The sequence below is a fragment of the Papaver somniferum genome, chromosome 9, assembly GCF_003573695.1.
Source record: "Papaver somniferum cultivar HN1 chromosome 9, ASM357369v1, whole genome shotgun sequence".
Taxonomy (NCBI): domain Eukaryota; kingdom Viridiplantae; phylum Streptophyta; class Magnoliopsida; order Ranunculales; family Papaveraceae; genus Papaver; species Papaver somniferum.
The window spans coordinates 48,723,854-48,736,140 of record NC_039366.1 but is presented as its reverse complement, the minus strand read 5'-3'; the positions used below and the strand labels follow the sequence as shown (position 1 = coordinate 48,736,140).

General features: G+C 36.3%; 1 long non-coding RNA gene across 2 annotated transcripts; it reads left to right on the top strand.

Annotated features, from left to right (window-relative positions):
- Window positions 1–9,110: 9,110 nt before the first annotated feature.
- On the top strand, window positions 9,111–11,748 carry LOC113308984. 2 transcript variants are annotated; one of them, XR_003340249.1, is made up of 4 exons: window positions 9,111–9,363; window positions 9,762–9,885; window positions 9,961–10,055; window positions 10,182–11,748. It is a non-coding gene; the product is annotated as an uncharacterized LOC113308984 (long non-coding RNA). The 2 variants fall into 2 exon arrangements; XR_003340248.1 differs by having other exon boundaries at window positions 9,961–11,748.
- Window positions 11,749–12,287: the final 539 nt, after the last annotated feature.

Here is a 12,287-nt window from a genome sequence, read left to right as displayed (position 1 = left end):
TAAGATTTACTCGAGAATTATCTCTGATAGGTAGGATATAAAAAGTAATCACAACAGTTCTTCGTCTCAGACTCTTGTGATTCCATAATAACTTATTTTGTTTATCAGTTAGGTTATTGTGAGGTGACTAATATTTCTAGGCTGCTCTTCGGGAGTATAAGACTGGATTATTAGTTGGTTCCTGTTCACCTTGATCTTTGTATCAAAAGACGGAACAAAAAGAAATAAAATATAGACATATATGTGGGAGACAGATTTGTTTACAAGTCTTCGACTCTGGGTCGCAGCAACTCTTAGTTGTGGGTGAGATCAGCTAAGGGAATCAAGTGCGCATAGTCCTGCTGGGATTCAAGAGGCGTAAGGAATGCGACTGTACCTTAATCGGTGTGAGACTTGGTTAGGTCCCAATTACATTCCAGTCTGAAGTTAACTTGTAGTAGGATAGTGTCTGTAGCGGCTTAATACTGTGTGGTGTTCAAATCTGGACTAGGTCCTGGGGTTTTTCTGCATTTGCGGTTTCCTCGTTAGCAAAATTTCTGGTGTCTGTGTTATTTCTTTTCTGCATTATATTTGTTTATATAATTGAAATATCATTGGTTGTGCGTAGTTCAATCAGTTGATAAATCCGACCTTGATTGTTGGATAGAACTTGATTGACACTCGACCATTGATCTTTGGTACCATCTGAGTTATTATCATATCAATCAGTCTCACGGATTTCTATCTAGTTGATTTACTGATTGTATTGAGAAAGAGATAAAGCTCTTTGATATCTTTCTTTATTGAGTCTCACTTTTAAGTTGGTGCTCTCGGAATTATATAGGAGTTTAGTCCATACAGGTTGCCGAATGAAATATTGATGGTTAACCCCGCATTTTCAATTGGTATCAGAACAGAAAAACACGATAAACTTAATAAGTTTGTGTTTGTTTGATCTTAAAGTTTATCCTAATGGGAAATCACTTTGGAAAACTTTTTTTGTGCATCTGTGACGCACACTAGAAATCCTTAAAGGTTGTTCAGAGCTTATTCTCTACATGACCTCTGGTCTCTCGAGAAGATCTTGAGTCGTCTAAGACTTTAAAAGTTTTAGTTGATGAAAAACAATCTAAAGGAAAAGTAAAAGGTACCTCTAAGAAAAGTCGTTGAAGGAAACGTGTGGACAAAAGCTCAAGGATATGGAACCTCACTAGCCAGCTACGCCCTGTTTGAGGAACACTCTCATGATGGATCTATTGACAAAGATCTATTTACGTTTTTTGAAAATACTTTTAAATCTCTAGAATGACTTAATTCGATTAAGGAAAAAGTTTGTTCTGGTGTTAGTTCTGATCTGTCGAGTCATGTATTCATGATGTGCAGTCTGGTTGTGTTAACAACTCATGTAAATTCTATAAAAATATCTCTGCTGAGTTTGTTGCAAGTTCTAAATATCGGAAAACTTCACCTGTTATTGAAAGAAAAAGGAGTCAAAAAAATCAATTAAACCTGAGTATCATCATTACCATGATTATACCTCTGGTACATATCACAAATATCACCCTAAGATGGTGCGTGAGGAGTCTCCTTCCCATCTATCCTCTTGGTAACAAGATTAGGCTCCACCCCATCTGTATATAGCTTGAGATGGGGCAAGTAACAGATTGATTAGTATTGTGTTGTGTATTTATTTATTTATTTTTGGGTTAGTATTGTGGAAAAACTTCTTTGCAGAAAGCTACTAATGCTTAATGTATTTAAATTTGCTGAGTAAACTCCAATTGTTAATACCATCATGGCGGGCTATTTGTCTGCTTACCTAGATCCAAATAATGTATGAAGAGTCATGTTCTTCCACCTTATTTATCACTGTGACTAAGGGAGGAAAATTTTTTTTGTTCTCTGAATTTTTTCATTGAGCTAAGAACAAGTATATTTTCATACCTTCACAGTGTGTAATCATCATGGTTCGGGATTCAACTCCGATATTTCAGTTGTCACATAAGATTAAGTTGAGGATTCTTCTTAATCTTAGTTTCGTTCCCGAACGGGTATGTGATATCATCTAGATTTTCTTTTGGAATAGTTCTATATAAGGAATCCTATCTTCAACGGGTCATGGTATCGGTACGGGTCCATGCCCACTAAGGAGTTATAAAGGTTACGGTACGCGTACCTCTCTTCTTGTTCATAGCGTTTGCAAACGGGAAGGATGTATTAGGGTTTCCGTACAACTTCATGAAAGCTTAAATTTAGTCCAAGGAAAAGTGAAGCAGGCAATCATCTACAAGAAGTCCATCAAGTAAGATTCTAATTTGTTCTCCTTCACTCAATTTTATGTTTTTGGTTATTATGGGAGGCTCTAATGGAGATAAGAAACCAAAAATATTTTCTAAGGGTGTTGTTACATCTACTCTTATAAGTAAGGTTATACCTAGTGACCAAGACTCTATTAGAATTGTATTCATCAATGATTCTAGTAGTAAAACCTTTGATAAGATTTCTTCTAGTGAATTCATCTTAGAGAATAAATTGGTAAAGGAAAGTGGTCATAAAGAAGACTTAGTGTGTTTTGAGAAGTATAATCTTGGTAACATCTTCAATGGTCTTGGTGAAGGATTTGACACTCTTAAAATAATCTTTTATGCTAACATCCATGATGTTAATCTTGATAATTTGGCATTCAAGACTATGATAAATAGGAAAAAGATTCTAGTTGATAGAGAGTTGATCTCAAGGATTATCAAAATTCCTTTGGGTATTTTTTGTCTTCCTAGACCTAAAGAAGAAAAGCCATCTTGTGAAACCATTTCTTATGGTCTTTGCCGCAAGAATTTTGATTGGATATAAGGGAAATTTCCTTCGCAAAATCTTAGCATTGCCTAGAGGATCTTTGGAAAACTTGGCATTTTTAATCTTTGTCCCTCCATGATCGAGAACTCTCGATGGAGTCGTGAATTCGTGGAGTTGGTCTATTTCCTTGAAATGGGTGCTCAAGGTCTTGATATTTGTGGATTTATAATTCTTCAAATGGTCTCAATGACGTCATCCAACAAGAAGTTAGGCTTTTCATGCTTAATTCGGAAAATATGTTGTGAACATTCCGCTGCTCCTATTGGCAACTCTATTGGAACTCCCAAACCGGTTCGTCCAAGTATTATCTAGCATATGAAGATGAATTTCTACAAAAGACAAAGATGTGATACTCTCGACGGTTCTTGTGATCATACCACGTTGAGTCGTGTTCAACAAATTCACAAGGATGTTGTTTGTAAGGTCAATTCTAAGGTAAAATGTGTGCAAGAACATTTATGTGTGATTGCTACAAAATTTCCCGAAATCAAGGAAGAAATGGATAAATTTCAAGCCTCTTGGATGAATTCCAATGATAATGAAGATGATGATTAGCTTCTTTATATCTTATCATTCTATTATCTAGGAAACTTCTTATGAGAATTTATTCTTATGTTTAAGAAGGATAATTAGGGTTTGGTATAGAAAATATTGTGATTACACATAGCTATTTCCAACACTTTCATCTTGCAATGTTTTTAGATTTATTTATTTAAATTCTAAGTTATTTGGAAGATGATCTTGCAATATTTAATCTTATTCGTGAACTGTGCTTATCTCATATATGCTCAAAAGTTAAGTCTATTATGTCTTTATGCAGATATTGATAAAGGATAAAATGAACTTTGTGAGAAAATTCCGCAGTATTGATCTTTCCCTTATCCACTTTTATGTGAAAGTACTGTATTGACTCTGTAAGTTTTCTTATGTTGAGTGATTTCTAGTTAAATTAAGCATAAAGGTATTTTTGTGATCAATTTAATCGATGATATTTTGTGTTAGAGCACTGCTTGGTCGAACTCGCAAGCATTTCTATCTCAAGCTTGTTTGTCAAGTTTAGTTGCCAAAACTGTAAGTCTTGATTTCTAGTCTACTTATAACTAAGTCTCGGATTATGATAGAAAGTGTAGTTGAGCATTAGACTTCACGGCGTTCATCGATTGAAGACGAAGAACTACTAAGGGGAGCTTGTGGAACTTCATCAACAAAAGGTATGTAGAGACTTGAACTCATATATCACTCAAAAGTCTATCTACTTTATATCCTATTTAAGACAAAAGTCGTATAGCTATATAGACTTCAATTATGCACATTTGATATTTCAAGCTGAGTTTAACTCGCTTACATATTTCTCGAAATATGTGTTGGTAAGTTAACTAAGTTCATCTTATATTCTTGACGAAAGTCAAAAGATGATCATGTGAAAATCGCCTGGTAACATCTTACATAATTTGTGTGAGACAGTAATTTGATGTAGACACAGAATGTTTCGTATTGATCATTCGATCACTTGAAAATTGCTTTGAAGTATAATAGTTTGTGTGAGACATCTAATGTCGTCTTCCGAGAATGTTTCAATGATTGAAATGAGAGTTTAGAACAATTTGATATAAGCACAATATGCCTAATTGCTTATGTGTAATCCAAGTCCGGGAACCATGGTATGCATACCCGTATGCATACTGATTGGTTTAGTAGAGGCCCGGGAACTAAGTATGCATACCGGTACGCGTACTGGCTTGAGGTTCAAGTTCCGGGACTTTACTGAGTTTGGTGGTATGCGTACCCGTTCGCATACTGTCGAACCCAAACTTAGTCCGACCACTAAGGTATACGTACCCGTTTGAATACTTGAGTGGATTATGTTCTAAAATCATCTTGTTCATGAACTAATACATTTATATAATAAGGAATGCAATCTTTTGCAAACCTTGGATATAATGTCCATGACTTGATTCGAGTGAATCAAAACCGATTTTGCTTCAATTGTGTCTTGTATACTTTTATGAGAATATAAACAATTGAGCAACTCTAGAACTAGTTTCATTTGAGTCATTTGAACTAGTTACGTTAAGATGAATAAGGTTGATATGAAAGTGTTCATATGGCTAACTTCGGTTAACTATTATTGAGACAACAAAGGTGTACACGTTTAGGTACGGTTACTCATATCTAAATGAAGTCACTTTTCATTTGTGTGTAACAAGCTAAGTTCGATCTAACGGTTGAAAGATATTATCTTGAGTCTAATCAGGTTTTCATCTAACAATGAATATTGAATGCTTTGTTACCAAGGTAGAATTGATTGCAACCCCTGATTTGAAGACTATGTAAAGGAGAACTCTAGCAACTGGGAAACCTAATCCCCATACCTCATGTGTGATACTAGTTGCGACTAGAGTCGATTCTCCTTTAACCTTAGGTTTTTCCAAAACCCTGTAGGTTAACTACTTGAAGACTTCATTGGGATTGTGAAGCCAGACCCAACTATTTTCTCTGTAGTTACGTGTTCTAATTTTGCTATTTTTTTATCGTGATTGAGTATTATCTTCTCTAAGATTTGCTCGAGATTTAATCTCCGATAGGAAAGATAAAAAGTAGTCACAAACATCTTCGTCTCATTGTTTGTGATTCCACAATATCTTGTTTCGTTACCATACGATTAAGATTATTGTGAGGTACGTGATTGATATTTCTAGGTTGTTCTTCGGGAATATAAGTCTGGTATATCGATTGGTTCCTGTTGATCTTGATTTATCAAAAAACAGAACAAAACTCATAGGTATATCTATGGGAGACAAATTTATTTATTCAATGGACTTTTTTGTGTGAGACAGATTGGTTATTCAAGTCTTCGACTTTGGGTCGTAGCAACTCTTGGTTGTGGGTGAGATCCTCTAAGAGAATCAAGTACGTAGAGTCCTGCTGGGATTCAGAGACGTAAGGAGCGCAACTGTGCCTTGATCAGTGTGAGATTGGTTAGGGCTCAACCACATTCCAGTCCGAAGTTAACTTGGAGTAGGCTAGTGTCTATGGCGGCGTAATACAGTGTGGTGTTCAAATCTGGACTAGGTCCCGGGATTTTTCTGCATTTGCGGTTTCCTCGTTAACAAAACTTCTGGTGTCTTTGTTATTTCTTTTCCGCATTATATTTGTTTATATAATTGAAATATCACAGGTTGTGCATAAGTTCAATTAATTGTGAATCCAACCTTTGGTTGTTGATTAAATCGATTGACACTTGGATATTGGATTTTGATATCTTCCAAGTTATTTATTATATTCAATTGGGCTCGCAAATTCCTATTTGTTTGATTGCAGATTTGATTGAGAAATTGAGATATAACTCTTTGATATATTTTTCTTAAGATTGAGTCTGACTGTCTAGTTGATTCTCTTGAAAGTATATTGGAGTTAGTCCATACAGATTTCTAAGCGAAATATTGGGTGTGGTTGTTAGACCCCCGTTTTTTCATTTTCCCCCAACTGCTTGCACGACTTACTCACATTTCTCATCGTGGATGAACACACGTGTCGCAGGCCGCCAGACCAAAACCTTAATTAATATCCCCCATGTGATGTGATTGATGTCTCACGAACGTGGAGTCTGTAGAGAAGATGTGTATTTGATTTGTCAGTCGTTGACTTGATTAGACGATGAGTCTAAGTATTATTCAGTCGAGCATGATTGCTGAATGCTCTAGGATTTCATGAATTGGACATGTATGCTGGGACGTATAGTTCTCGAATGAATGATGTTGATAGTTTAGTCAACGTAATGAATATTGATAGTCTGCACGAATATTGCTTTGAGAAAATATTGCTTGTATGATAAATGATTGAATGTTGATAGTTAGATCAATATTCGACCAATTGAGCAAGTATTGCTTATTCGATAAATTACTGAATATTGATAGTTGAATCAATATTCGATCATCTGAGCAGTATTGCTCATTCGATAAATTACTGAATATTGATAGTTGAATCAATATTCGAACATCTGAGCAAGTATTTCTCATTCGATGAATTACTGAATATTGATAGTTGCATTAAAATTCGAGCATCTGAGCAAGTATTGTTCATTCGATAAATTAGTTGAATCAATATCCGAACATCTGAGCAAGTATTGCTCATTTTATGAATTACTGAATATTGATAGTTGGATCAATATTCGAGCATCTGAGCAAGTATTGCTCATTCGATAAATTACTGAATATTGATAGTTGAATCAATAGTCGAGCATCTGAGCAAGTATTGCTCATTCGATGAATTATTGGTAGCATGACTGAATAAAATATTAATTAAAATATTGGTAGCTGGACCGAATGTTATATAATTAATCTGGATATTTATTGCTGGATCAACATAAAATTATTAGTGTTTGAACTCACTCGGAATTATGATTTGCAGAGCATTTGTTAGAAACCCTAATTTTGATCCATTGCTGATCAAGTGATGATTAACTGAAAATAAGTCACTGAGTGAAGGAGGGACCGGCTACATGGGATGATGGTCGACATGTAGCGTCCAAGTGCTTGAGTGAGCATGCACGAAAGTCCTTTGTTGACCTGTTGGTGAAAGGATTATCAAATGTTGGTTCAATCATTTATTAAAATATCGCTCGTGTGAGCGTTAGGTGGTAAAACCTAGTTATGGAGAGATGAGGGACCTACCAAGGAGTAATGGGACTGGCCTTTGGTGGTCGTGGGATCGGCTGATGGTCGTTTGAGCGAGTCCCAAGTTGGTTGGAGAGAGTTTGGACCCAATATGAGCAATTGAGAGCAAATTAGGTCAAAATTATGAAAATGTGTGGGACCGGCTCCTTGCAAGCCTTAGGGCCGGCCTTGGTCGGTCAAGGTAGCATGCCCTTGTCACTATAGTGTCTGTTTCTCAGTCCTGAGAGTTTTTGGTATTTTCTGGTGCGTGTTTGAGCAATATTTTGGATTTTCAGAAGAATTTGATCTTGACTGAAATTTTCGATTTTGCTCGAATGAGCGAGTAGATCTTTGCTTGTGCGACCAATGAGTAGCCTAGTCGGTCAAGTGACCATTTGGCTTTTTTGGCTTCGAGTAATATTTGAGAAAATATTGAAAAACTAGGGTTTTCGCTCGAACGATGGAGTTCCATGAGATGATGGAAATAATAATATGAGAAAATAAGGGATTGTAAGGTGTGGGACCAGCCAAGGCTAGGGCATGGCCGGCCGGGAAGGTGCCCCTGTCCCGTGACACCTTTCCCTATTTTTTTCCGATGAAAGTATGGAGAAACTAAGAGTTTCGCTCAAACGAAGGAGTTTGCTAAAATGAAGGAGTTTCCATGAGATGAGGGAAACAAATTAAAATAAAATAAAATAAAATAATGGGAGCGGGGACCGGCCACGACGGCATATGACCGTCAGGCCGGTGAGCCGGTCTCACGCCTCTTGTTTATTTTATTATTTTCCTTCATAAGTTCCTCGTTCGTCCATATTTTCAAATGATCGTTCGTGCGTTCGGGTGCTCGTTCGTGCATTATTGTCAAGTACACTTGCACCATTTTCTCGGGGTTTACTCGGTGATGGCCCAGACGCCCGATTGTTGAATATCGAACTCCTTTAAAAATCCTAAGTCATATAAGCCCCGACGTTGAATGGTGAGCGTCACCGTTCAACGAGAGAATATTGAGTTCTCACGTTAAACCTGGAGAGGGCCACAATCACTGAGAAAAGAGTTCTCACATTAAACCTGGAGATGACATTTGGCGACACTCTATTGGTCAAGGGGTTATAGGAAAATCCAAATCTAGGCCTGTCAATATTTGTCCGATATCCGGTATCCGTTTCCGAGTATTCGAGATCCTATAGGATTTTATCCGTTTTATCGGATATCGGGTATCAGATCGGATATTTTATCGGATATTTCTTCCTTAACATATCGAAAACGGATTAGACCCCATCCGAAATGTTAATATCCGATATCCGATAGTATATGAACTTATTTGTAATTTATCCTAATTTCGAGTCTAGTATCAGATATTATCGGATATTGTCGGATAAGTATCCGATAAGTGTCAATTATGAAAATGTTTTACAAAAGTTTTTAAGCTTTTTTGTTATAACCGGATATTATCGGATATCCGACAGCTTAGCCTATCGGAATCGATATCTGGTTTTGATATCCTATAGGATATTATCGGATATCGAATATCCGGTAGTGCTTAACATGTCGGATATCGAATTTCTAAATATCCGACGGATATTCTACCATTGACAGGCCTATCCAAATCCTCCGAAAGTAAACACTAAACAAAAAAACATGAACTTCCGGGAGGAAAAAAAAGAAAAGAGGAAAGAAAAACCTAATCATCTTTCGTTCAAAACTTAAGGTTTCTTCTTTTCCTATACAGATTTAGGTTTGTGGATGATTCAGGAAACCCTAAAACGAATATAACCTAAAACCAAACCTACAACCAACGCAACCAGCGGAAGATTCAGCAAACCCTAACAAGATAAGAGGCCTATTGTCTTTCACTGATTACATAGCGCGTAAATAGGTAAGCTGTTTATGTTTTTGTATAAGCATCTAATTACAATAATTAATAGTATAAGCATGCAAAGGTTCTTATTTTGATCATCATCATCATCATCTCTATTTTGATTAATCTTATTAGGGTTCACTTTTTAATTTTGTTTTTGTTTCATTAGGTAAGTTGTTTATGCTTCTGTTTTATAGTTTCTGGGTCTTTTAAGAGACACTCAATCAATCAAGAAGGCTTAGAAACAGTATTCAAAGCTCTATCTGTGCCATGAAATTTGCTACTCTCTTAAACTTTAATTATTATTTTTTTCATTTTTGGATCAAAGTTTCGATTTTCATATGAATGCTGAAATGATTTAGATTACAGCAATATGCTGACAATTTTTTTACCGGAATTGACAACCACAAATGCAGTTACCATCTAACAGACTACAGCGAAGTATTCTTAAACCTGTGCCAGAACAAAGGATAGGCCATGTGGAAAGAAGCCAAGCGGAAATTGATGCTGCTATCAATATAGCAAATGCTACTGAGCATGGTTAGTATTTTTCTTTGCACTTCATAAGCATATGATAAATAAATTGATCATCATTAATAAATAAATCCACGGCAGATACTAGCATTATGAAGCAGATTATGCGGAGTTGCCAGTGGAGGGGCTTTGCTTAGTCAATAAATATATACGAACAATTTGCTTCCTCACTCTGGGTACCTTTATCTTCTTTACATTTTCTGTTTTTGTTTCGTAAGGTATTTAATGGAAACATTCTAGATTCTTCAAATTAGAAGAACCCATTAACTGTTTTCTCTTGGTTTGTACTTTGTGTTCTTCAGAAACAAATTACGGACTCGCCGTAATTACAGTTTCAGATAAGCCTAGAAAAGAAGAAGGCTGGTGGTGTTGGTGGTCTTAAGTTGCAGTTGAAAGTTTAACTGTAGCTGACCAGCTATACTCAACAGAGCTACTAGAGTTTGATTCCCTGGAAGATTTACCATCAATGTTGGACATACTAAAGTTTTTTGATTTTGGTCTACTTCACTTGGGCATGCAGAGATCTATATTCGGAAGCATACATCCTCATTACTAGCTGGCATTTGGGTGACGCGTAAGGAAAAGTTTGCAACATGGAGTTGAAAGCATAAAGAATATTTAGCAAAGAAAGAGAAGGAAGTGGTAAGAAGGTAAGAACTTTGCATCATAAATCTTGGCTTAAACATTTCTTAACGATTCACTTGCGCAGTACTCATATAGTTGTTGAGCTGTTGGTTATTATTTAATAGTTCACACCCTTGAATATTGGTCAATGATTTTTCCTTAGACTGTCTCATCAGAGTTAGCCCTTGGAAGTTGTTTGGTTTGCCACCAGAATAATTTCTTATCACTGACTTTGCGTGCTCCCTGAAGAGAAAGATGCCTTTGTAGGTGCAAATCATACCTCTGTCGAAACATCCCTTCGTAAACATTTTTTTCTAGGCCTATTAAATGTCGTTAGGATGACTGATCCTCATATTACATTCTAAGATAGGCTGACTTGCATCACTGAGAAAATTGATTAACGAGTATTGGTAGTTTACTTTAGTAGCATCACTGAGAGCTCTATCAGTTTTTGTTTGACTTGCATGGTTTATAATATGAAGATAGGCTGCGTAGATTTTAATCTGATGTTTCTCTTCTACTTTTTAGATGACTAACTATATATTAGACCACCTTACATTTGAGTACAAAGTATTGATATCAAACCACTGCAAGGGTAATGGCATGGATGACATGGCTTACCCGCTTCTATGAAGTGTCTCCTGAAAATATAATCCAATAAAAAATTGGTTATGATTTGTGTTCACTTGGAATTATAACAGTTTACATTTTTATCTCCACCATTCATTTACACCGCGATTTTTACTTATTTTGATTCTAGAGGTCGAGATTCTGTTTCATCTCGAGCATGTCCTCTATGCAAATTTGCATACTTGGTGATCACAAGACATTCAACTCCATCATACATGTTATATCTAATCTGATACTTGTTCTATTGAATTTTTTGATGTCGGGCCTTGCCTTAGTGGTGTTAGTTAATTCACTCATTCTATGGGTATCGGCATGTATATCATTTCACTGATTCGACAATTGGTTTGGTTTTGTGTTTTTTGAATTCATGTTCACCGTAATAACCACCTTATTTATGGATGTTTTGTGGCTCACATTTTCAAGTTTATGCTGGTGAGCCCAGGGTTGAAGAATTGTAAGTAGCTCACAAATTATTATGTATCGGATTAGCTAGGCTCTCAAAAATGTAAGCAGTCTACACAATGTCCTGTTTATTTTGCTTCAGAATTACTAATCTGTACGGATTATTAAATGTCATTGTTTGCATCCCTGCTAAATATTATTGACAACCTGGTATGTCCTGGACTTGCAATTAATTTAATTGTATAAGGACGGGAAAACAAGAAGGATTAGTTATCTTAGCTTTGGGTGTATCTAACTTTGATAACTTGGTCCCCTTATATAGCTTTCATAACTTTGAAGTAAATTTTGGTTAAGAAGAAAATTTTGATGCTAAAGTGGATAAGTTTGGGTCAGAGTTGCAGCAAATCAAAAATCAAAAATGCATCGTGACCACCAAATAAAAAATCTTAAGCATGCACTGGGACGCGTCGAGGCGTAGCTGAGCCAAATCAAATAAAAAATCTTAAGCATGCACTCGGACGAGCCAAACCAAATAAAAAAGAAAGAGTACAATGCTAAAAGAAAGAGTTACCCCAAATCAAAAATTCTAAGCATGCATCGGGGCGACCAAATCAAAAATCCTAAGCGATTCGTTTAAAACGATGTGGGAGAAAGCAGCGAACTACCAAATCAAAAATTCTTAGCATGCATCGAGGCGAAGCCGAGCCAAGCATGCATTGGGACGGGGAGAAGAGAAGCCGAGCCAAGCGTGC